The 22,531-nt window shown below is 37.5% G+C and overlaps 1 protein-coding gene across 4 annotated transcripts in view; it reads right to left on the bottom strand.

Annotated features, from left to right (window-relative positions):
• Window positions 1-22,531, bottom strand: part of LOC106054873 (poly(rC)-binding protein 3-like) — a 370,092-nt gene that overhangs the window by 285,381 nt on the left and 62,180 nt on the right. For 2 of the 4 annotated variants that reach the window (XM_056003498.1, XM_056003496.1), the window contains exon 2: window positions 6,492-6,535. The gene's annotated coding sequence lies outside the window, so the exon portion shown is untranslated. Of the gene's footprint in view, window positions 1-6,491; window positions 6,684-22,531 lie in introns of those variants that run through there. The other 2 variants (XM_056003494.1, XM_056003506.1) reach the window with 1 other exon arrangement.

The following is a 22,531-nucleotide window of genomic DNA, read 5'->3' as shown; positions in this document are numbered from 1 at the left end:
GGAAGACAATCTATAAATACATCAACTCTAGGGCCCTGATGTACTGACTTATCACTAAATCTCTCACTTGCAGTGGACGAACAAAATCAGAACCTTGAACCAGTGACTAGTTTCTGTGGAAAACCCTAACCGTTACATGTACATGTACACAATTTCCACCCGAACTTTTAACGTTTATACGGCATATAAAAAAATTACAAAAGTATATTTTTGTTTAGATTTCGTAAGTAATTTCCACAAGAAAGCTCAGTCTTTGTACAATTTAAAAATCAGTAATTTGATCTACATGAAAGTTGAAACAGAATGTATAACCTCGATCCTAAGATACCTTTTAACACTTGCTTAAACGTAAGGTATACTAGAATACACTCTGGCCAAACTGGGGATGTTGAAATATGGACCAGTTGAAGTAAGTGTGGAGGGTACAACCAAAGTAGTAGGTGAGCATTTGCAGGATGTAATGAGAAAATAATATATAGCCTTACAACAAATTAACGGGCGTAACCGGTGGGTAATGGTAGTAATAATATATGTTATTGTACAAGTATTATCTTATGTGTACTTGACTATATTGAGGTCGTCTCTCGCTAAACTGTCAATGAGGCTGTATCTCACTAAACTTCTAATGAGGCTGTATCAAACTTCTAATGAGGCTGTATCTCACTAAACTTCTAATGAGGCTGTATCTCACTAAACTTCTAATGAGGCTGTATCTCACTAAACTTCTAATGAGGCTGTATCTCACTAAACTTCTAATGAGGCTGTATCTCACTAAACTTCTAATGAGGCTGTATCTCACTAAACTTCTAATGAGGCTGTATCTCCTATAAAAACTTCTAATGAGGCTGTGTCTCACTAAACTTCTAATGAGGCTGTATCTCACTAAACTTCTAATGAGGCTGTATCTCACTAAACTTCTAATGAGGCTGTATCTCCTATAAAATCTTCTAATGAGGCTGTATCTCACTAAACTTCTAATGAGGCTGTATCTCCTATAAAAACTTCTAATGAGGCTGTATCTCCTACAAAAACTTCTAATGAGGCTGTATCTCACTAAACTTCTAATGAGGCTGTATCTCACTAAACTTCTAATGAGGCTGTATCTCCTATAAAAACTTCTAATGAGGCTGTATCTCACTAAACTTCTAATGAGACTGTATCTCCTATAAAAACTTCTAATGAGGCTGTATCTCACTAAACTTCTAATGAGGCTGTATCTCCTATAAAAACTTCTAATGAGGCTGTATCTCACTAAACTTCTAATGAGGCTGTATCTCCTATAAAAACTTCTAATGAGGCTGTATCTCCTATAAAAACTTCTAATGAGGCTGTGTCTCACTAAACTTCTAATGAGGCTGTATCTCACTAAACTTCTAATGAGGCTGTATCTCACTAAACTTCTAATGAGGCTGTATCTCCTATAAAAACTTCTAATGAGGCTGTATCTCACTAAACTTCTAATGAGGCTGTATCTCACTAAACTTCTAATGAGGCTGTATCTCATTAAACTTCTAATGAGGCTGTATCTCACTAAACTTCTAATGAGGCTGTATCTCACTAAACTTCTAATGAGGCTGTATCTCACTAAACTTCTAATGAGGCTGTATCTCACTAAACTTCTAAGGAGGCTGTATCTCACTAAACTTCTAAGGAGGCTGTATCTCACTAAACTTCTAATGAGGCTGTATCTCACTAAACTTCTAATGAGGCTGTATCTCACTAAACTTCTAATGAGGCTGTATCTCATTAAACTTCTAATGAGGCTGTATCTCACTAAACTTCTAATGAGGCTGTATCTCACTAAACTTCTAATGAGGCTGTATCTCACTAAACTTCTAATGAGGCTGTATCTCACTAAACTTCTAATGAGGCTGTATCTCACTAAACTTCTAAGGAGGCTGTATCTCCTATAAAAACTTCTAATGAGGCTGTATCTCACTAAACTTCTAATGAGGCTGTATCTCACTAAACTTCTAATGAGGCTGTATCTCACTAAACTTCTAATGAGGCTGTATCTCACTAAACTTCTAATGAGGCTGTATCTCACTAAACTTCTTATGAGGCTGTATCTCACTAAACTTCTAATGAGGCTGTATCTCACTAAACTTCTAATGAGGCTGTATCTCACTAAATTTCTAATGAGGCTGTATCTCACTAAACTTCTAATGAGGCTGTATCTCACTAAACTTCTAATGAGGCTGTATCTCACTAAACTTCTAATGAGGCTGTATCTCACTAAACTTCTAATGAGGCTGTATCTCACTAAACTTCTAATGAGGCTGTATCTCACTAAACTTCTAATGAGGCTGTATCTCACTAAATTTCTAATGAGGCTGTATCTCACTAAACTTCTAATGAGGCTGTATCTCACTAAACTTCTAATGAGGCTGTATCTCACTAAACTTCTAATGAGCCTGTATCTCACTAAACTTTTGATGCTAACACTTTAGATTTGAACAAGTTACTCAGTAAATATAAAAAAAGGGAAGTTACTTAAAATCTTTAGTTGACAAAAATTGCTGTGAATCGATACAAACTTTGCTCTGAAAAGGTATTGTTCATTAATGTTAATGTTAAAAATGATACTATGCAACTAGCGCAGCCTACTATTCGATAAACAAATGCTTCAGTTATCATTCGTGAACAAAGTTTAGTATCCGAGTCTTGTTACTTGAAAAAGCTTGGCTCGAACTAGATAGAAACATCTCTCGACCACCCAGGATGTACGGTACGACTACTGTGGTCCTACATTGTTCTTTTCAGTTTAGAAACATGCCACACATAACCCGTGGATCCTTGGATGCAGGCGAGTGGTGATAGAAAGAGTTTCCAATACTTCTTAGCGCCCCACTGGTATGGGCTGGGGAGGAGGGGAGGAGAACATCGTCAACAACAATAGTAAGAATGCTTTGGTAAAGTAGGTCATCAACATGAGTTAGTAACAAGAGTCACCAAACACACAGAGAATCTATTACCAACAATCATACAAGGCACTGACTCACTGCCTCTATCCTTATAAGAATGGTCCATGTATTATGTGAAATAGACATATCATTGTGTGTATGTGTGAGTTAGACATATCATTGTGTGTATGTGTGAGTTAGACATATCATTGTGTGTATGTGTGAGTTAGACATATCATTGTGTGTATGTGTGAGATAGACATATCATTGTGTGTATGTGTGAGTTAGACATATCATTGTGTGTATGTGTGAGTTAGACATATCATTGTGTGTATACCAAGTCTGGATCTATATTAACAAGAATTTTCTACGAAAAGAGTAGATTGGCGTAACCAGGAGCGAAAGAATCATTCATGCAGAAAGTCATCAGCTTGGTAATGGAAGAAAGTTGTAAAATATTGTTGTTATGAAACTTGTTTATTTGTAGAGTTGTTCAGAGTCTACGTGTTAAGTTGTAATCTAGTGCACAGTGGTAGTGCAGCAACAGGATATTAAAGTGGACACTTTTGACAATGATTTAGGACTATAAGGTCAAAGTTCCAACTGACAGTATTTACGTGTAATAGTACATATGTAGAGTTATCATTAGTTGCTATGGTAGTCAATAATGTCCATAGTCAGGGCCGAATTTAAGGGGGGGGGGCAGGCGGAGCTACATTCCCGATACCTCCACAAGAATGGGGCATCAACAAAAGCTAAAAAATAGATCGGAATTTCAACGGGTCGGAAACATTGCAACGGGTCAGAAACATTGAAACGGGTCAGAAACATTGCAACGGGTCGGAAACATTGCAACGGGTCAGAAACATTGCAACGGGTCAGAAACATTGCAACGGGTCAGAAACATTGCAACGGGTCAGAAACATTGCAACGGGTCAGAAACATTGGAACGGGTCAGAAACATTGAAACGGGTCAGAAACATTGGAACGGGTCAGAAACATTGGAACGGGTCAGAAACATTGGAACGGGTCAGAAACATTGGAACGGGTCGGAAACATTGGAACGGGTCAGAAACATTGGAACGGGTCAGAAACATTGCAGTCATTTGATCTCATTTCTGTCGCTAACACTCTTACATTGTGTGGCAACAATGTCACGTGATTAAGAAGTGTCTGCATGTAGTTGTAGCATGCACGTGATTAAGAAGTGTCTGCATGTAGTTGTAGCATGCACGTGATTAAGAAGTGTCTGCATGTAGTTGTAGCATGCACGTGATTAAGAAGTGTCTGCATGTAGTTGTAGCATGCACGTGATTAAGAAGTGTCTGCATGTAGTTGTAGCATGCACGTGATTAAGAAGTGTCTGCATGTAGTTGTAGCATGCACGTGATTAAGAAGTGTCTGCATGTAGTTGTAGCATGCACGTGATTAAGAAGTGTCTGCATGTAGTTGTAGCATGCTCAGTACAGCTCCGGATTTACGACAGTGCTTCTACCAAAGGTCTTACCCTTTACAAACTCAAACTTATTCACTTTTTAAAAAAAAACTAAAATAATAAAAAATGCTTTGAGATATAAGTATTTTATTCATTAGTGGATCTTTATTAAAGCTTTCGAAAGAGTGTAGGGGCCTCCAGAGAATCCAGATACTTAAATCCGGCCCTGTCCATGAGTCCTAAGTTAGCAGTTATTCAACATGACTGAACTTGTACAACGCATAACGGTTTTGTTTTCAAATGTTTGACGCTTGCTAAGTTTCACTTAATGAGATCTTTAGAACAGCAAGTGAAAAGCATTAGAACAATCCTACAAGGTGGAGGATTTTGGGGGTGAGGGGTGGCAGCAGTGCATGGAGAGAAGGTGGTAGTGCAGCACGGGAAGGTCGACAAAGAACAATGTTAGTGCATGAGTTGGATTGCGTTCTGCATTTGGACATTAATATGTACATCAGATCGTTGTTTTTATTGGATGTTGGCTTATTTTCACAAACATTTCGTAGCCGTAGAAGTTGGACAAAAAAAATGGAAATCTTTTGGACCATATTTAGACTGTAAACATGCAGGTCTAAATTCATGGGCAAAGTTCAATTTATGGTTGCATAACTGCGTAGACGCTACACACATTTGAATGACTCTTTTCGCAACTACATTAGATCTACATCTATTTATTTATCATTTGTTTTGACTTAGGTACATCAACTCTAGTGCACTAGAACTAGTAACTTCAAAGCCAATAGCTTAGCAAGGAAAATGAGTTGGATTAGATCTACCTACACATTTTGGTAGAGTATAGTGCACGCGCACTCACACATCCACGTATAGTTGATGCAAGCTTGCACCTCTCTCTCTCTCTCTCACAGACACACACACAGTGTAAGTTCAAACCAGGTGAATGTTCTACAGTTTGTTTGAATTGGCTATCACAAATTTGAAGGGAGAAACAACCAACAAGTTAACACTAAATCTGAAGAGATAAAAGAAAGAGAGAGACAGAGAGAAAGAGAAGGAAAGAGAGACAGAGAAGAGAGAGAGAGACAGAGAAAGAAAAAAGTAAAGAGAGAAAAGAGAGAGAGAGAGAGAGAGAGAAGGAAAGAGAGAAAACAGAGAGAGAGAGACAGAGAGAGAGAGAGAGAGAGACAGAGAAAGAAAGAAGTAAAGAGAGAAAAGAGAGAGAGAGAGAGAGAGAGAGAGAGAGAGAGAAGGAAAGAGAGAAAACAGAGAGAGAGAGACAGAGAGAGAGACAGAGAGAGACAGAGAGAGAGAGAGAGACATAGAGAGAGACAGAGAGAGAGACAGAGAGAGAGAGAGAGAGAGAGAGAGACAGAGAGAGAGAAAGAAGGAAAGAGAGAAGGAAAGAAAGACAGAGAGAGAGAACGAAGGAAACAGAGAGAGAGAGAAAATAGAGAGAGAGAAGGAAAGAGAGAAAATAGAGAGAGAGAGAGAGACAGAGAGAGAGAAAGAGAGAGACAGAGAGAGAGAGACAGAGAGAGACAGAGAGAGACAGAGAGAGAGAAAGAAGGAAAGAGAAGGAAAGAGAAGGAAAGAGAGACAGAGAGAGAGAAAGAAGGAAACAGAGAGAGAGAAGAGAGACAGAGAGAGAGACAGAGAAGGAAAGAAAGACAAAGAGAGACAGAGAGAGAGAAAGAAGGAAAGAGAGACAGAGAGAGAAAGAAGGAAAGAGAGAGAGACAGAGAAGAAAAGAGAGACATAGAGAGAGAGAAAGAAGGAAAGAAATAGTGAGGAGAGAGAGAAAGGGAGGAAAAGAGAGCGTTATTGATTTTAAAAAGGCATACTCAGACTACCATAATGCCTAGAGCATGTATTAAACTGTCCACTTTTTATCAAGAGGTCAGAAGAGACCTTTCTTCTCTGTCCTCTGGGTTTTCTAAATCTTGACCGTTTGGTTTTGTATCTCCTCCCTCTTGCTTTTGTTTGGATTTCGTTCCAAACTTTCACACACTAAATACAAAATAATCTTTTTTTTTGCGAATAAAAATCTACGATATAAAACTAAAAGCATGGATCAAGACTGTGTAGTTGTTCCATCAAATACATACAACGATGTCATAACTAGCAAACATAACACTTACATGTATTTGGATAGTCCCAGCTGTGAGGAATTCAAGGTATTATCCTGAGAAATAGAAAGAGGAATAGAACATATCAACTTTGTGACAATCAAGTTTCACTTTTGACAATCAATTTTGTTGTTCACGTCAAAACAAGGCTCTGGTGAGAATGTAGGAACACTGTGGCTTGGCCAAACAGAACTGTAATATGATATTTAGAACACCAAGGGAAATGCATTAGAACAATCCCACTACTGGGAGGAGGGTGGGTGAAGGGGGCTGTGCCAAGAGTGGGGGGTGGGGGGTGCAGCACGGCCAGGTAGACAATAAGGTAAGACAGTTGCCCGCAGGTAGACTTAGTCTAGCCAGGCCTTGACGGAAGAAAGTGAGGAAACCTTTTGTTCACGAAGGTGAGATGGGTGGAGGGGGGGGGGCTGGATGAAGGAAGACCTGGTCTTTGTTAGGGTCTCGTTTTGTTTCACTTCAGAGGGGAGGGGAGGGAACTGGGGCCAAACATAGTGATAATGGAAGTGTTAGACCACATACCTTATTAGAAATAGACGTATTGTATAAGAGATACTGTATTAGAGATTGTTATAATGTCCATGAGTTATTGTATTCTGTTCAAATGTAGCTCTACCGTCTTGATATAATACTGATTTAGAGAGAACATAAAGAGTTGAAGCTAGGTGCTGAAACAAATGATACATACATATATTAAACATAAATGAATAACAGCACCAGGGACAAAGTTTTTAAGAGAGAAAGTAGTGAATTAAAATGCTACGAAAATAAAATTCGAGCCTCGGTCGGCGCATGCTCTTATTTTCGTAGCATTTTAATTCACTACTTTCTCTCTTAAAAACTTGGTCCCTGGTGCTGTTATTCATTTATGTTTAATATATGTATGATTTAGAGAGACTGTAGATTTAGTTGGAAATAATGTCTGAGTCTGATACTTCCTTGAGACGCAGTCCTCTAGGTACCTGGTTAATGTATTCAAACATTATCATTTGTTCAAATGGGGCAAGGGTCAACGCAAAGTCAGTTGTTTATTAGCCTGCCATGTTTAGGACTAATGTAGTACTAACTTCTCATCACGTCTCAATGCATTATTCTCTGTCTCTTTATTTCCAAAGAACGTCTCATTTTAAACAATATCTTTGTCTTAACAATGTATTGCCCTATATGCATACACAATTATCATTGCCTTTGTGTGTATTGCCCTATATGCACACACAATTATCTTTGCCTTTGTGTAGTGATAATTTTGGAGAAACGACCACACATCTCAAATCACTGCACATTTAGCCTAAACTACACCACTTTAAGCATAAAGTATCGAAAATTTAGCATAAACTTTAGCAAATTTAGCCTAAACTTCAAAATGTTTACCACAAGCTGTAACTTTTCAACTCCCCTCTTTTATTCCTATAACAATCTCTAGTTTATTGTATAACTGATTGTTATTACCTATTGCCTCCCCTTTAAGACAGCGGAAGACGTACAGGCGGCCCTGAATGTCTGCACACCAAGAGTTCTATTTTTAAGTGCCAGCTCGTAGACATTTGTGTCAACTTTATAAAACAAGAACGCTTATAAAACCGATCAGAAAATCACTAGCTTTAACATCATTTAGTAAACCATAGCCATGGACTACGGACACCAAAAACAAAACAACAGACACAGACCACAGACGTAGACCAACTACATAGACAACATACGAAGACTAGACCAACACATGAACTAGACCACAGACATTGACCAAATGTATGGATCATTGACATTGACTAAATGCATGGACACAGTTGCCAATAAAAAATGCATTGTCAGATGTAGATTTAGTTTCAGTTTCCAAGGTTACATAACTATTCACATACAATTCATTACAATGACCTCTAGACATTGACATAGAAATCTAGACACAGGTCTACGAGACACATTGTCTATTTCTTGCAATGACCTCTAGATACTGACATAGAAATCTAGACACAGGTCTACGAGACACATTGTGTATTCCTTCATTCGAGGCGTGGTGGCTGAGTGATAACACGCTTGGCTTCAGAACCGGAGTGTTCCGCGTTCGAATCCTGGTGAATAGTGGGTGGTTTTATTTAGGGATCTTAAGATAAAAATTAAGGCTGTTGGTCGTGTTGCTGGCTACATGGCACCCTCGTTAAATGTGGGCCACATCTTTTACTTTTTTTCTTAATATGCAGTCTGAATCGGTAGTGACAACTACAACTACAACTACAATGGACTCGAAGGAGTCTGCGTATTCTCTGTTCAGCCAAAAAAAATATTTTGTGATCAAAACGGAGAAATAGATTTTTTGAAGTCATTTGAATATTAATTATGACTTACGTGACAAATATGGCTAATTATTGTATCTTTGATCAAAAAGTCACATCGTTACCTAGTGCAAAACAAACACGTGACAATGTCAAGAGAACACCATTTTTAATTGTTATACACAGAGCCTCCTTCGTGATGGAAGATGAGCATATTTCTCATTTCCTATGGACACGAAGATGACTGTTAAGTCCAATCCTCGATTTAAAAAGCCGGCCACATACGTAGCATGGGTAGATTTGGTCAGTTGCAGATGGACCAACTTCTTCTCTCAGCTTTTTGTTGGTTCGGCGCTCTTTCACCCTGACCACTCTTCTTACTTCAAATCTTTAGACTCCGAGACTCACAGCTTCACACCATGAGGAGCGATCGAGAGCTAGTGCTTCCCACCATGAGGAGTGATCGAGAGCTAGTGCTTCCCACCATGAGGAGTGATCGAGAGCTAGTGCTTCCCACCATGAGGAGCGATCGAGAGCTAGTGCTTCCCACCATGAGGAGTGATCGAGAGCTAGTGCTTCCCACCATGAGGAGTGATCGAGAGCTAGTGCTTCCCAGCTGTGAATGTCGATATCGCACTCCTTAGTCATTTTTGAACAACGGTTTACAGCTTCGAGTATGATAATATGATAACTTTTTAGTTTTTATATAGGTCATATCTAAACAAATTTAAACTTCTCGATCCTAAAATTCTAAACATTTTAATATAATTGTATAAAACAAATGATTTCTCTACACCTGAGACACACACAGGTTAAAACAAGATAAACAAATATATATATATATATATATATAAAGAGAGATGGACACTATATAACTTACTTCAGAGACTGAAAACTTCCAATGCAATAAAATGTCTAATACAAGATTTGCAGTTCCACACATGCATCAGTTTAGGACTTAGTCAATAGGCTATGTTATGACATGTGTGTGTCAGGAGAGATGTACAGACTAATGGTGAATACCAGATAGTGTTAGCACAACTATAGGGTCTATAGGCACATTTAATTTCATAGTATAGGAGTTTCTAGATAACATTTATTTACATTTAAATCAAACAGAAATTAATTATTTAGGACTGAGCTATTTTTGATTAAACTATGTAAGAATTCACTCCATAGGGCGACAACATATCATTGTTTGCTAATGTATCTTACATGTATATTACTGTACAATGGTTCAATATACCAGCCATTTATTATCCATCACTACATTCCGCCTCTCTCCCCGCTACGCCCATGCAACATACAAACGTTACTTGGATGTATGAGTTTGTTGAAAGTGCAAGATAAGAAAGACTGCTGCCAACAATCGGGCAATTAGACAATGTCTGCCTGTTGGGGGACTCGACCCGGTCTTCTGCTAGACGCCTGGCAACCAAAAGTGTTACGTCTCTTTTTGTACCCATGTGTGTGAACTATTTGATCCATGGAACAATGCACTTCGGGATTCATGTAGAACAACTTAAAGAGAGTCAGAAATATAAAACCAACACCATGAACAAATCTGAGCACATTAAAGGATGATTGTATTGATTTATCTATCAAAGTTTAGATAGATAGATAGACAGACAGACAGACAGATAGATAGATAGATAGATAGATAGATAGATAGATAGATAGATAGATAGATAGATAGATAGATAGATAGACAGACAGACAGATAGATGGATAGAAAGATAGATAGATTAGATAGATTAGATAGATTAGATAGATTAGATAGATTAGATAGATAGATAGACTGACAGTTGGAGAGACAGAGAAATAGATAGATAGATAGATAGATAGATAGATAGATAGACAGATAGATAGATAGATAGATAGATAGATAGATAGATAGATAGATAGATAGATAGATAGATAGATAGATTAATCGCTTTTAAGTTGTTTTTGCTCAAATCACTCGATCAGTCATCACTCAAAGGGCTATAATTTAGGCTACGCAGATTTATCTCGACATTTGTACAATCTCTTCCTTCTGACCTATGTCTACAGGGAACAACTTTCTGAGGGTCACTTCTCTACGGTACTTGGAACCCATCTAATTATCCTAATGACCTCGGGGCACGTGCTCATTTCATCCATGAGGGACTCTCTTACTGCCCGTGGGTCAGATAGGTTCGAGAAAGATGAACATTGTCCACTTAATAAAAGAGATAATGAAATCTCGTCTGGGGACTGATCTAAGAGATATTGTTTCAAGCAAGAAAGTGGACATTACTGACCAGTGTCCGAAGTAGCGAATGAAAAAATATTTTAAGTAGAACAATGAGATATATTTACGTAGCTATCTCACATTATAAGTCAGTCAGTCAGTCAGTCTGTCAGCATGTGTAATCATCATAGTTTACAGTCTCTCTGTCTGTCACTTACTGTGTATCTGTCTGTCATTCTGTTGTCCATTTTCAGAAGTTATGTAGTCATCATTTAAGATCCATAGCGAAATGTCTCTACTTTTCACTAGACAATGCATGCACAGACTACACATAGTCTGGTAACATAGTCTGGTAACATAGTCTGGTAACATAGTCTGGTAACAAAGACTGGTAACATAGTCTGGTAACATAGTCTGGTAACATAGTCTGCTAACATAGTCTGGTGTTCTAGAATTAAACATTTCTCAAACACGTGCTGAAATAATCTTGAAGATTTTGTTTCTGCTCAAGACCGCATGCTAGATCAGAGGTTCTCAAACTTACCCGGGGACCCCTTTATGTAGTCCAATGTGCCGAAAGAGAAAAAGCTACATAAATGTAGTAACATGTGTAAAAAACAAAACAAAAAAAGATCAAAGTAATGACTTCGCTGAGGTGAATGAGATTTAATGAGTGTGTTTATGTCCAACTCAATGAGCACACATTTCAAGTCAGTTTCTTTTTAGTTGTGATGAGGTTAATTACAGGAAGAAGGTCTGGAGTGCAGTCAACAAACGTCTTTACAATGACTTCGTCATGCCGGACATGGGCGTAGCCAGGGTTTTTTTTTTTTTTTGGGGGGGGGGGAGGTGGGGTTTTGGGGGGGGGGGATTTTTTCTCACCCCCCCCCGGCCGCCCCCCCCACCCCCCCCGCGAAAACAAATATTTATATGTATGTGTGTGCGTATATATAATCATTATTACATTATGACCCGTCATTCTTTCGAAAGACGCTTATTGTGCCCTAAAATAGGTTCTTCCTCAAGTTAGTAGGAAAATTGCAGCAAGGGGGTCTGGGGGAGCGCTAGGAGCTCCACCATCGTGGGGCGAAGCCCCGCCACCAAGCACTATTTCTGATATTGAAAGCCAACAAAAAGCATATTTTGAGGTATCTACAGTGCATTTTACTGATATTAAAAAGTTTTATTTTAAAAATCTAATGTGCTATTCTTACTGACTTAGACCCTCCCGCGCCGTTCGTGCATTAGCCGTCAAACTGTTTCCACAAAAATCTGTCGCTGGTAATGTCTGAAGCCTCTTCCCACCTGCTCTGAGGACTTCCACGAATGTGTGGCCCCAAGTTGTACAAGGATGTCATCGCAACACTTATTATGCGTAATTCATTTTGTCGTAGTATATCCCGCAAACCTCATGCGACGCTCTCTCACAATCTTACTAAGGGGTCGACTCCCAGTTCGGCATAGGATTTCCTTGATTTACACCCGATCTCTATAACTGACTACTAAAATCTGTCTTAGCCATCTTTGTTAAGCCACATTTAGTGTTTTTCAATTTCAGCAGATGACTATTCACTGCACTTTATTAATGGAGCCCCGCCACTGGTAACTGGTGACTGTAGTTTGCTTTAGATTTTATATCAAAAATGGAAGTTTTATCGTCAAAATCATCTGTTGGGGGATTTAAACTAAAAAATCTCTGGAGTTATGTTTTTTTTTTAAATTCAAAACCCCATTTAGCTACGCTCATAGAATTTAGTAACTGTAGTTTGCTTTACAATAATATTGAAGATAGATGTTTTCCACTTCAAAACGCTATGTAGGGGGATTTTAAACTAAAAACCATCTGGAGAGGTTTTAAACTGTTGGAGAGGGATTAAAACTCAAAACCCCCAATAGTCGGCTACGCTCAAATAATTTTAGTGTGTAATTTGCTTTTTTTATATTGAAGAGGTATTTTTTAGCATCAAACCACTCTGAAGGGGGATTTAAACTCAAAACTCCTTTTGGCAACCCTCATAGCATTTTGAGTGCGTAATTTGTTTTTTTCTTACGTTTTCTTACGTTGAAGATGTATTTTGTAGCTTCAAACCCCCGCTGAAGGGGGCTTTAAACTCATAACTGACTCAAAATCCATTTAGCTACGCTCATAACATTTTTGAGTGCATAGTTTGCTTTTTTTTCATATTGAAGAGGTATTTTTAGCTTCAAACCCAGCTGAAGTGGGGTTTAAATTCAAAACTAAGTCAAAACCCATTTAGCTACGCTCATAACATTTTGAGTGCGTAATTTGTGTTTTTTTATACCGGGTATTGAAGAGCTTCAAACCCTACTGAAGAGGGTGTGGGGGTTATCTCAAAAAACCCTTTGGTTACGCTCATAGATTTTTGAATGAGTAATTATCTTTTTTCAAATTGAAGAGGGGGTTATCGTAAATTTTGGAGGGGGTTTAAAAATCAAAATCTTCCTTAACAGTGCTCGTGAAATTTGGGTGATTGTCGTTTGCATTTTTTTTTTGGTTTGTTTTATAGAAGAGGGGAATTTAACTGCGGAAACCCCTGGTAGAGTAGGTGTTAAACTCAAACACCCCTGGTAGGGGGTTTTAAACTCAAAACCCCGCTGGTAGGGGTTTTAAACTCAAAAAACCCTCGTAGGGGTTTTAAACTCAAAACCTCCTTTGCTGTGCTGGGGCAAGTGATAGTTTAGTATTAAAATCTCACCTAAAATAAACAAAATCAAAGCGAAAAATCAGTCACTAAATTCAGTGCCCCCCTGGCTACGCCCATGATGCCGAATATATATTGGGGATATGTTTATGAAACCAGAAGGAGTGGTCTCCCTTGTTGAAATATTGGTTGAAGTTCCTCGTTTGTGGATGGTTCAATAAGCTGCACCTGTATTCGTTTGGACTTTTGAGACTGTAACCATGTCTTGATTGATGCTACAATATGTTTACTGGATGTCACCATGTCTTAATTGATGCTACATTATGTTTACTGGATGTCACCATGTCTTAATTGATGCTACAATATGTTTACTGGATGTCACCATGTCTTAATTGATGCTACATTATGTTTACTGGATGTCACCATGTCTTAATTGATGCTACAATATGTTTATTGGATGTCACCATGTCTTAATTGATGCTACAATATGTTTACTGGATGTCACCGTGTCTTAATTGATGCTACAATATGTTTACTGAGTTGGCCCACGCACAAATGTGTTCACTACCCAGTCTGGAATATCAGTGTCTTCAAATCTTTGGTTTAGGTCGTCATAGAATACTTAGTCATAGACAAATTAAACAGTAGTGCGTGGCGAGTTATTATTCAGATTATCTGAACACAGTTCTAGACTACTAAGATTTAGTTGGCTGTAGGCTAGACCATTAAGATTCAGTGTCTACTTCGTGTAAGACAGTCTTCTAGAATATTCTAGACCGACAAGATTCAGTGGATTTGAAAGTAACAAAACAAGGTTCGGGAGGTTGGGGGGGAGGGGGAGATCAGGAAGAGAAAAACAAAAAGGTTGACCACTGTGTTTCTCTGATTCTGTTCACACGAGCAATGTCCAGCGAACACAAAGAGATGTCCACAACTTCTCGCTCTTGTCTGAACAAACAAAATAAAGCACTTTCTCTATTCGGATTGTTATTACAGTAGGACTTTACAAAACTGGAACTTGTTCAACGTTTACTTCAATCTTTTGTTTGGTTTCTAAAAAAAAGTAGGTTACGAATTATTGAGGCCAGAAACTTATTGAGCACTAAAATAATAATAAAAAAACCACTAATAATTAAGTATTTGAGAATAAAAAACTAGAAATTCAAACACAAGATATTGAATAAACAAGGTTACAAATGACAGTTTGTGTGGAAACACAAACTCAAAATCGGCCCCCGAAGTGGTCCACCCAGGCAGGCTTCAATATTTTCAGAAAGAACATCCGAATGAAATTATATCAAAGACAAATGAGAGATGAGAAAGAAGGTAAACAGATCTTTTGTAGTGCCCCAACGGTCCAGCAGATCAAAGGATAGGTGAAAGTGAATGTAAAGTTAGATTCAAACCTGGCCTAACTAGTTTTCCTTTCAGACCTTGTGGTCTATAGGGCAGATGATGTTAAGTTCATCTGTTTTTGTGGCCTACGGTTAACGAGGGTGTCATGTAGCCAGCATAACGACCAACCGCCCTAACCCTAACCCCAACTAATGTCAGGTACCCATAAGAGCTGAGTGGACTCAGAGACGCCCAAAGATTCCAAAGTTAAAAATCGAATTTTTTGAAAAGGCTCAATCAAATCATCAAATTAATACAATACTATAGAAAGTTTATGAGACAAACACAAAATTTTTTAGGAAAATAAGGTTTATAAGATTACTATTTGTTTTAAATTAGGTCTAACTTATAATGCATACTAATTAGCTATTTCTCATTAAAACAATACTTGCATAACTGATTTTAAAAATTAGATTTTTTGATTTCAGAAAAAAAAGTAGCCGTTGGATCAGAACTTTGAATGGTCTAAAATATTATGATGTCCGATTTTCAATATCTTTTCTAGTTTACGAGATCTAAACGGGACGGACGGACGGACGGACAGACGGACAGACATTTCACACAAAACTAATAGCGTCTTTTCCCCTTTCGGGGGCCGCTAAAAATGAAGTTTCACTTTAGGTCAATCTTTTAATAAAAAAAAAAATTATGACTTGAAATAGATATAAAAGTGATACTGATGGACCGCAAAATAATGAACCACAAGATAAGTGATCCAATCACTTTTATTAAATTACAAATATACGACCATTAATTATCCGGAACATTTAGATTATTGATATACCACAAAATGTAATGACAAGTAAATAGAGAATGTGGCTTGTATAACTCAGAATTGTAATTCTGAACATATTAGGTAATACATTTGTCTAATTGGCGTGTACATTTTGTAAGTGTATTCCTTTAGACTGGCTCAGCGTCATTCCATTTATTGATTGACATCAAGAGCGCTAACAGACAAGGACAAAAGCTTCTGAGGAGGCCAGTGCCCCTTGTCCATCACCGTAGCACCATCGATGCTGTGCTAAGGAACCAACCCCCAGGAACTTCACGTGTGGCAGTAGCCTAATTCTAGTATTGACGTAGTCCACTGGCAGACGAGGGGAGGCAACACAAAAAAAAAGCACTGAGGAAAGGGGGGGGGTAAAAGGTAGGTCAGAGCTGAAAGAGTTCTCTCTCCTCTCCAAGGCACTCCTGGTCACCTAATTGGATTAGCAGACGTTACAGCTGGAAGTGATGCCACCTTGACACCCGAAAGTGGCGTCTCGAGAAGCATGCATTGGTCACTAGATAGCACCAAGCCAGACCTAATTATGCATCTGTCAGACCCGGCTTATGTCATGTGTTTACATCAATGAGTGTAGACATGTGTGACATCACTGAGTGTAGACATGTGTGACATCAATGAGAGTAGACATGTGTGACATCAATGACAATACATACGTGCTAGGACAATATTCAAAACTATGTTTGCATCAGTTTCTCTGATCATCTATTTATCCCTATTATTTTTTGTTTCAGATAGAACTCGAGGACAACTCCAGTATAAGTTTAGAACTGCTCTAGATGAAAGTAAGGGAAGAAAACTGCAGCAGACAAAAGAGACATTTTCTATTGAACTTTCTTCTGCGTCATACGGCGACCTTTCTGTAGCTTTGATTTCAATCTACCGTTGCATTACTGCTATCTAAGTTTCATGGGTGCTGAAATGAAAGCTAGATTCTGTCTTCTTTATCATCCCAGGGCCATTGTTCCTTCACTGTTTAGAATATTCTACATCTCTTTGTTTCTTTTTCTTTGTTGTCCTCATGCTGAACCTAATTATTCTTTCATTTAGTTTGTGTACAAGTCTGAGGAGGAAATATTCCCTTTCATCAACTAGAGAAAAATAATCAATAAATACAGCGAGCTTACAAACTTTGTATCTCCTATCTATCTATCTATCTATCTATCTATCTATCTATCTATCTATCTATCTATCTATCTATTCTATCTTTCTATCTATCTATCTATCTATCTATCTATCTATCTATCTATCTATCTATCTATCTATCTATCTATCTATCTATCTATCTAATCTATCTATCTATCTATCTATCTATCTATCTATCTATCTATCTATCTATCTATCTGTCTGTCTGTCTGTCTGACTATCTGTCTGTGTGTCTGCCTGTTAATTATTGTTCTTTCTCCGTCCAACGTATGTATAACTATAATGTTGAACTCTACAATGCTCTTGTAAAGAAGACATGACTGTGACACTACTGACACTGTTCATATTGGATGTCAGTGTATCCCGTCACTACTATCACGACAAGCTGACTATCCTCTTAAGGGTTTTTCATCCAGTATTGACCCAATGAGATGGACACTCTGGCGCCTCCCAGACCCCTTCACTTTCACAGTTCCAATCAGAAAGATTGCGTGGAGGCTGGTAATGTCATAGGTACGCTGTGACCTAGATTAGCGCTACTGACCTGACCATCAGCAAAGGTTGAACAGGATTAAGTAACTGATCAAATATTAAAACCGTGAAACGTTTGCCGGAGAAAAAGACTTTTGGTTAGTTTCCAGTAAAACTAAAAAGTTCGCAGCATTTCTAAGTCACTTTGATTTAATCTCATAGTAGATTATATTGTATGCAGATCTAAGGACTATTCGTGTACTAATAAATAATTTTAAAAGAAACAGAATTTGTTAAGGCCTAACCGGATAGCAAAAACTAATTGAAAGACTTCTAACCTAAAACTGTATGACTTTGTTTTGAACCAAACTAGAGCTCATCTCTACAATAGTGTTTTTATTCGAATGTAGGATATTTGAAACATAAAATCATGTCATGATATCTTAAGCACATGTAAAAGACTCTCTAAAGTCTAAAGAAATAAAAACAGAAACTGGTCAATGAAATATTGGAAAGACGAACTAATATAATAGTTTTAAAATATTACCTAAGCACCAATAAACAACACACTTATAGTTCCCTAAACACCAATAAACAACACACTTCTAGTTCCCTAAGCACCAATAAACAACACACTTCTAGTTCCCTAAACACCAATAAACAACACACTTCTAGTTCCCTTAACATCGAAGACAACGTTTTGTCTTGTTTGCTTTTATGTAAAAAATAACGCCAAATGATTTTTAAAATTGTATTACTATAAACGATTAACACATGACTTTTGATTGAATATCTCTGGTCCATTGGTGAATTCGATTGGGGTCGCCTCTGAGTTTATGTGATAACACAAACTCTCTTTGTAATCTTGTTTATATATTACTTTATGTAATACTACCGGAACATGACTTCGTTTTTATACCTTCCAATAAACGGGCTAATTTTAACTATCAATCTAACATACTTTTTAGCCTGTGAGTTAGAGTGTCTGTTACAATCAATTGTGACGCTATTTTCCATATATCTCTCCTTTTTTTCACCCTTAGTATATTTAAGACATACTTTTGAATTGAATTGGAATGACACGTTTTAGAACACCCCCAAACACACACACACACATTCACACACACACATTCACATAAACACATACTTTTCGGCCGCAAATTCTAGCATCACTTTTACTGTTCCTCCCCCCCCCCCCCCCCCCCACCGTTCATAACAAAAAAATTTAGTACTACTTAAAATCTCTGAATTTTATTCGGCTTGTCAATTTAATATCGAATTATTACATATTCTAGATGCTTCTTTCTGACCGGAACCCACTACCCTAATTTATCTTTTGGCTTTTTTCTATTACAATGACAACCTTTTGTTTTCTTAAGCATCCCCCCTCATCCCAAGTTTCCAGGTTACATTAGAGCACGTGCATTGTAGAACATAGGATTATAGCGAAATCATACCAAATCCCATCCCTAAAAACCACTTTTAATAATCCAACAGGTCTATGAATAATCCCTTGCATTCACTCTGACAATTCTGTAAGTTTTAAATTCTATGTCTAGAGGAAAAAAAAAGTACTAGTTTGATGTACACTCGAAATCATTAGAGTCGTTGATGTCTGGAAAGAAAAGGAAAAAGATCTCTCTGTTTGATGCTATTGGTGTTGGTCTTTGACTCTGTTTGAAAGGAAGCGGAAATGAAAATACATGACGCAAGGCAAAGTAAGAATGAGTGGAATTTGGGGACAAAAACAGAAAATGTGCTTTTAACAAGGTTACAAAAGACAGTTTGTGCGGAAACACAAACTTAAAATCGGCCCCCGAAAAGGTCCATCCAGGCAGGCTTCAATATTTTCAGAAAGAACATGCAAATGAAATTATATCAAAGACAAATGAGAGATAAGAATGGAGAAAGAAGGTTAACAATCTTGTGTAGTGCCCCTACGGTCCCGCAGATCAAAGGATAGGTGAAAGTGAATGTAAAGTTAGATTGGAACCTGGCCTAAGAAGTTCCCCTTTTAGACCTTGTGGTCTATAGGACAGATGATGTAAAGTTCATCTGTTTTTGTGGCCTACGATTAGCATTAGCGAAGGTGTCATGTAGCCAGCACAACGACCAACCGCCTATACTTTTCCCAAACTAATGTCACGTACCCATTAGAGCTGAGTGGACTCAGAGGCGCCCAAAGATTCCAAAGTTGAAAATCCCAGTCTTCACCAGGATTTGAACCCGGACCCCCAGTTCGGAAGCCAAGCGCTTTACCGCTCAGCCACCGCGCTTCCCTTGGCCTAACTGATGTCTTATAATTGATCCAATTGTTTTGAAAAGGGTCAATCTCTTATTCGAATCCTCAAAAAAAAAAAAAAAAAAAAACTTTCCGCAATTAAATAAATGTTCATAAAAATTAGGTTTATAAGATTACTATTCATTTTAAATTAGGTCTAACTTATAGTGCATACTAATTAGCTTTTTCTCTTTAAAAAACTGCTTGCATAACTGATTTTAAAAATTAGAGTTTTCGCTTTCAGAAAAAAAAAGTAGCCGTTGCATCAGAACTTTGAATGATCTAAAATATTGTGATGTCGGATTTTGAATATCTTTTCTAGTTTACGAGATCTAAACGGGACGGACGGACAGACGGACAGACATTTTGCACAAAACTAATAGCGTCTTTTCCCCTTTCGGGGGCTGCTAAAAAAACGTGGATATTTTGTGTTCTTTCTACTTTCACTTTATAAATAGAATGCACTCTTTTGGGAAAATACCGAAAATAAAATACAAAGGTTGAATAGAAAGCTTGGGGTTTTTGTGAATTGCGGAGTTAAAGGCTTTGAATCTGTCAAAACCATGTCCTAGTGAGCCCCTAAGAGGTAAAAGAAAACTGTGTACGACATTTCATGCGAATACGTTTGCAACCTTAGAGATTCTCATACACTCATACTTTGAGGGTTTTTTTTTGCGCTTTTACTATTGATTCCTTTTTTTCTTGTTGGTTTTATTTTCTCTAAATTGTGTAGCACTAAATCTATTCTTATCACGTTACTCAATCAAACACAGACATTAATTTGTGAACATGTTCCGTTGAAATAAATGTTTAGTTCTTTATTATGTCATAAGCTGATCAGGACTTTCAAAGATGTTTTTTTTTCAAGATCATTTTATCAGGACAAGATAAAATAGTAATAGAGATGCAGTTAGAGGGGTCTCTATGGTGGGTGTCACAAGAGCGGTCAGATATTAAACGCCATCCCAACCTGCAGTCTCAATTTCTAAAAAAAAAAGTTTGACTCATTTTCATTTTCTTAAAATATACCAATAGGTTTTCCCCGGTGCGGTCCGTACCCCTCGCACTACGCTAGCGACTCCACTGAAGGAATGCGAAAAAAATAGTGTGTCTGAAGAGAACAATGGATGAACTGTTGAGTAAATCACCTGTGAATCTAATTGGTACAGAGGTAGAGAAAATATCTTTCTGTTGTTCTTTGGTTTTCACATTAGGCTTCATAAACTTAAATAAACGAAACACACACAAGAAAGTAGATCTAAAGTTTGATGATGCATATGTCTACAATAATTTAGTCTATCAAATCAATATCAGAATTAATTTTATAAGATCAAATGTCAAATACATTTTATTAGTGGATTAAATTCATACTTTTAGACAATCGTACTTCGACTATACTGTATTGGCAATATGTTGACTTCATTGTTATAACTTAACCCACCGGCCCGTTGACGTGTTCTCATGTGTTATATATATATTATTTTGGATGGAACCACTTCCTCCCCAGTTTTTGTACTATTACTAACTTGGTACAAACAAGCAAATACTTTGTAAATATTATTTGTATATTGCAATGTTTCAGACAAATAAATACAAAACATAATGTATTTTAAAAAAATAAAAGTAAAAGATAATAATAATAACAATAAACCAAGCTTGTATTTTACGCTCTGGTATAAGGGAAACACAAAACTTGCGTTTGACAGTATTGGCCGTCATTTTGTATGTGGGAGTGTAGGTCCATGGAAGGAAATAATTACACGTGACCCAATGACCTGAGCCTGTGTCTAGCATGATCAAATAGCGTGAGTACGTGACTGGGTCGACCAGACGACCATTGAACATGTTTTAGACAGACACGCCCAGACCAACGCACCACTAGAGATCAATTCTGTTCCAGACAAAGTGAACTTCCAGTTCCTTAAATCTAACAGACAAAAAACTTCCAGTTCCTTAAATCTAACAAACAACACACTTCTAGTTCCTTAAATCTAACAGACAACACACTTCTAGTTCCTTAAATCCAACAGACAACACACTTCTAGTTCCTTAAATCCAACAAACAACAAACTTCCAGTTCCTTAAATCTAACAGACAACAAACTTCCAGTTCCTTAAATCTAACAGACAACAAACTTCCAGTTCCTTAAATCCAAAAGACAACACACTTCTAGTTCCTTAAATCTAACAGACAACACACTTCTAGTTCCTTAAATCTAACAGACAACACACTTCTAGTTCCTTAAATCTAACAGACAACACACTTCTAGTTCCTTAAATCTAACAGACAACAAACTTCCAGTTCCTTAAATCCAACAGACAACAAGATTCCAGTTCCTTAAATCTAACAAACAACACACTTTCAGTTCCTTAAATCCAACAAACAACACACTTCCAGTTCCTTAAATCTAACAGACAACAAACTTCCAGTTCCTTAAATCTAACAAACAACACACTTCTAGTTCCTTAAATCTAACAGACAACACACTTCTAGTTCCTTAAATCTAACAGACAACACACTTCTAGTTCCTTAAATCTAACAGACAACACATTTCCAGTTTCTTAAATCCAACAGACAACACACTTCCAGTTCCTTAAATCCAACACACTTCTAGTTCCTTAAATCCAACAGACAACACACTTCTAGTTCCTTAAATCCAACAGGCAACACACTTCTAGTTCGTTAAATCCAACAGACAACACACTTCTAGTTCCTTAAATCCAACAGGCAACACACTTCTAGTTCGTTAAATCCAACAGACAACAAACTTCCAGTTCCTTAAATCTAACAGACAACACACTTCCAGTTCTTTAAA

The sequence above is a fragment of the Biomphalaria glabrata genome, chromosome 11 (genome assembly GCF_947242115.1).
Source record: "Biomphalaria glabrata chromosome 11, xgBioGlab47.1, whole genome shotgun sequence".
Lineage (NCBI taxonomy): Eukaryota > Metazoa > Mollusca > Gastropoda > Planorbidae > Biomphalaria > Biomphalaria glabrata.
This window is presented reverse-complemented; position numbering and strand designations above follow the sequence as displayed.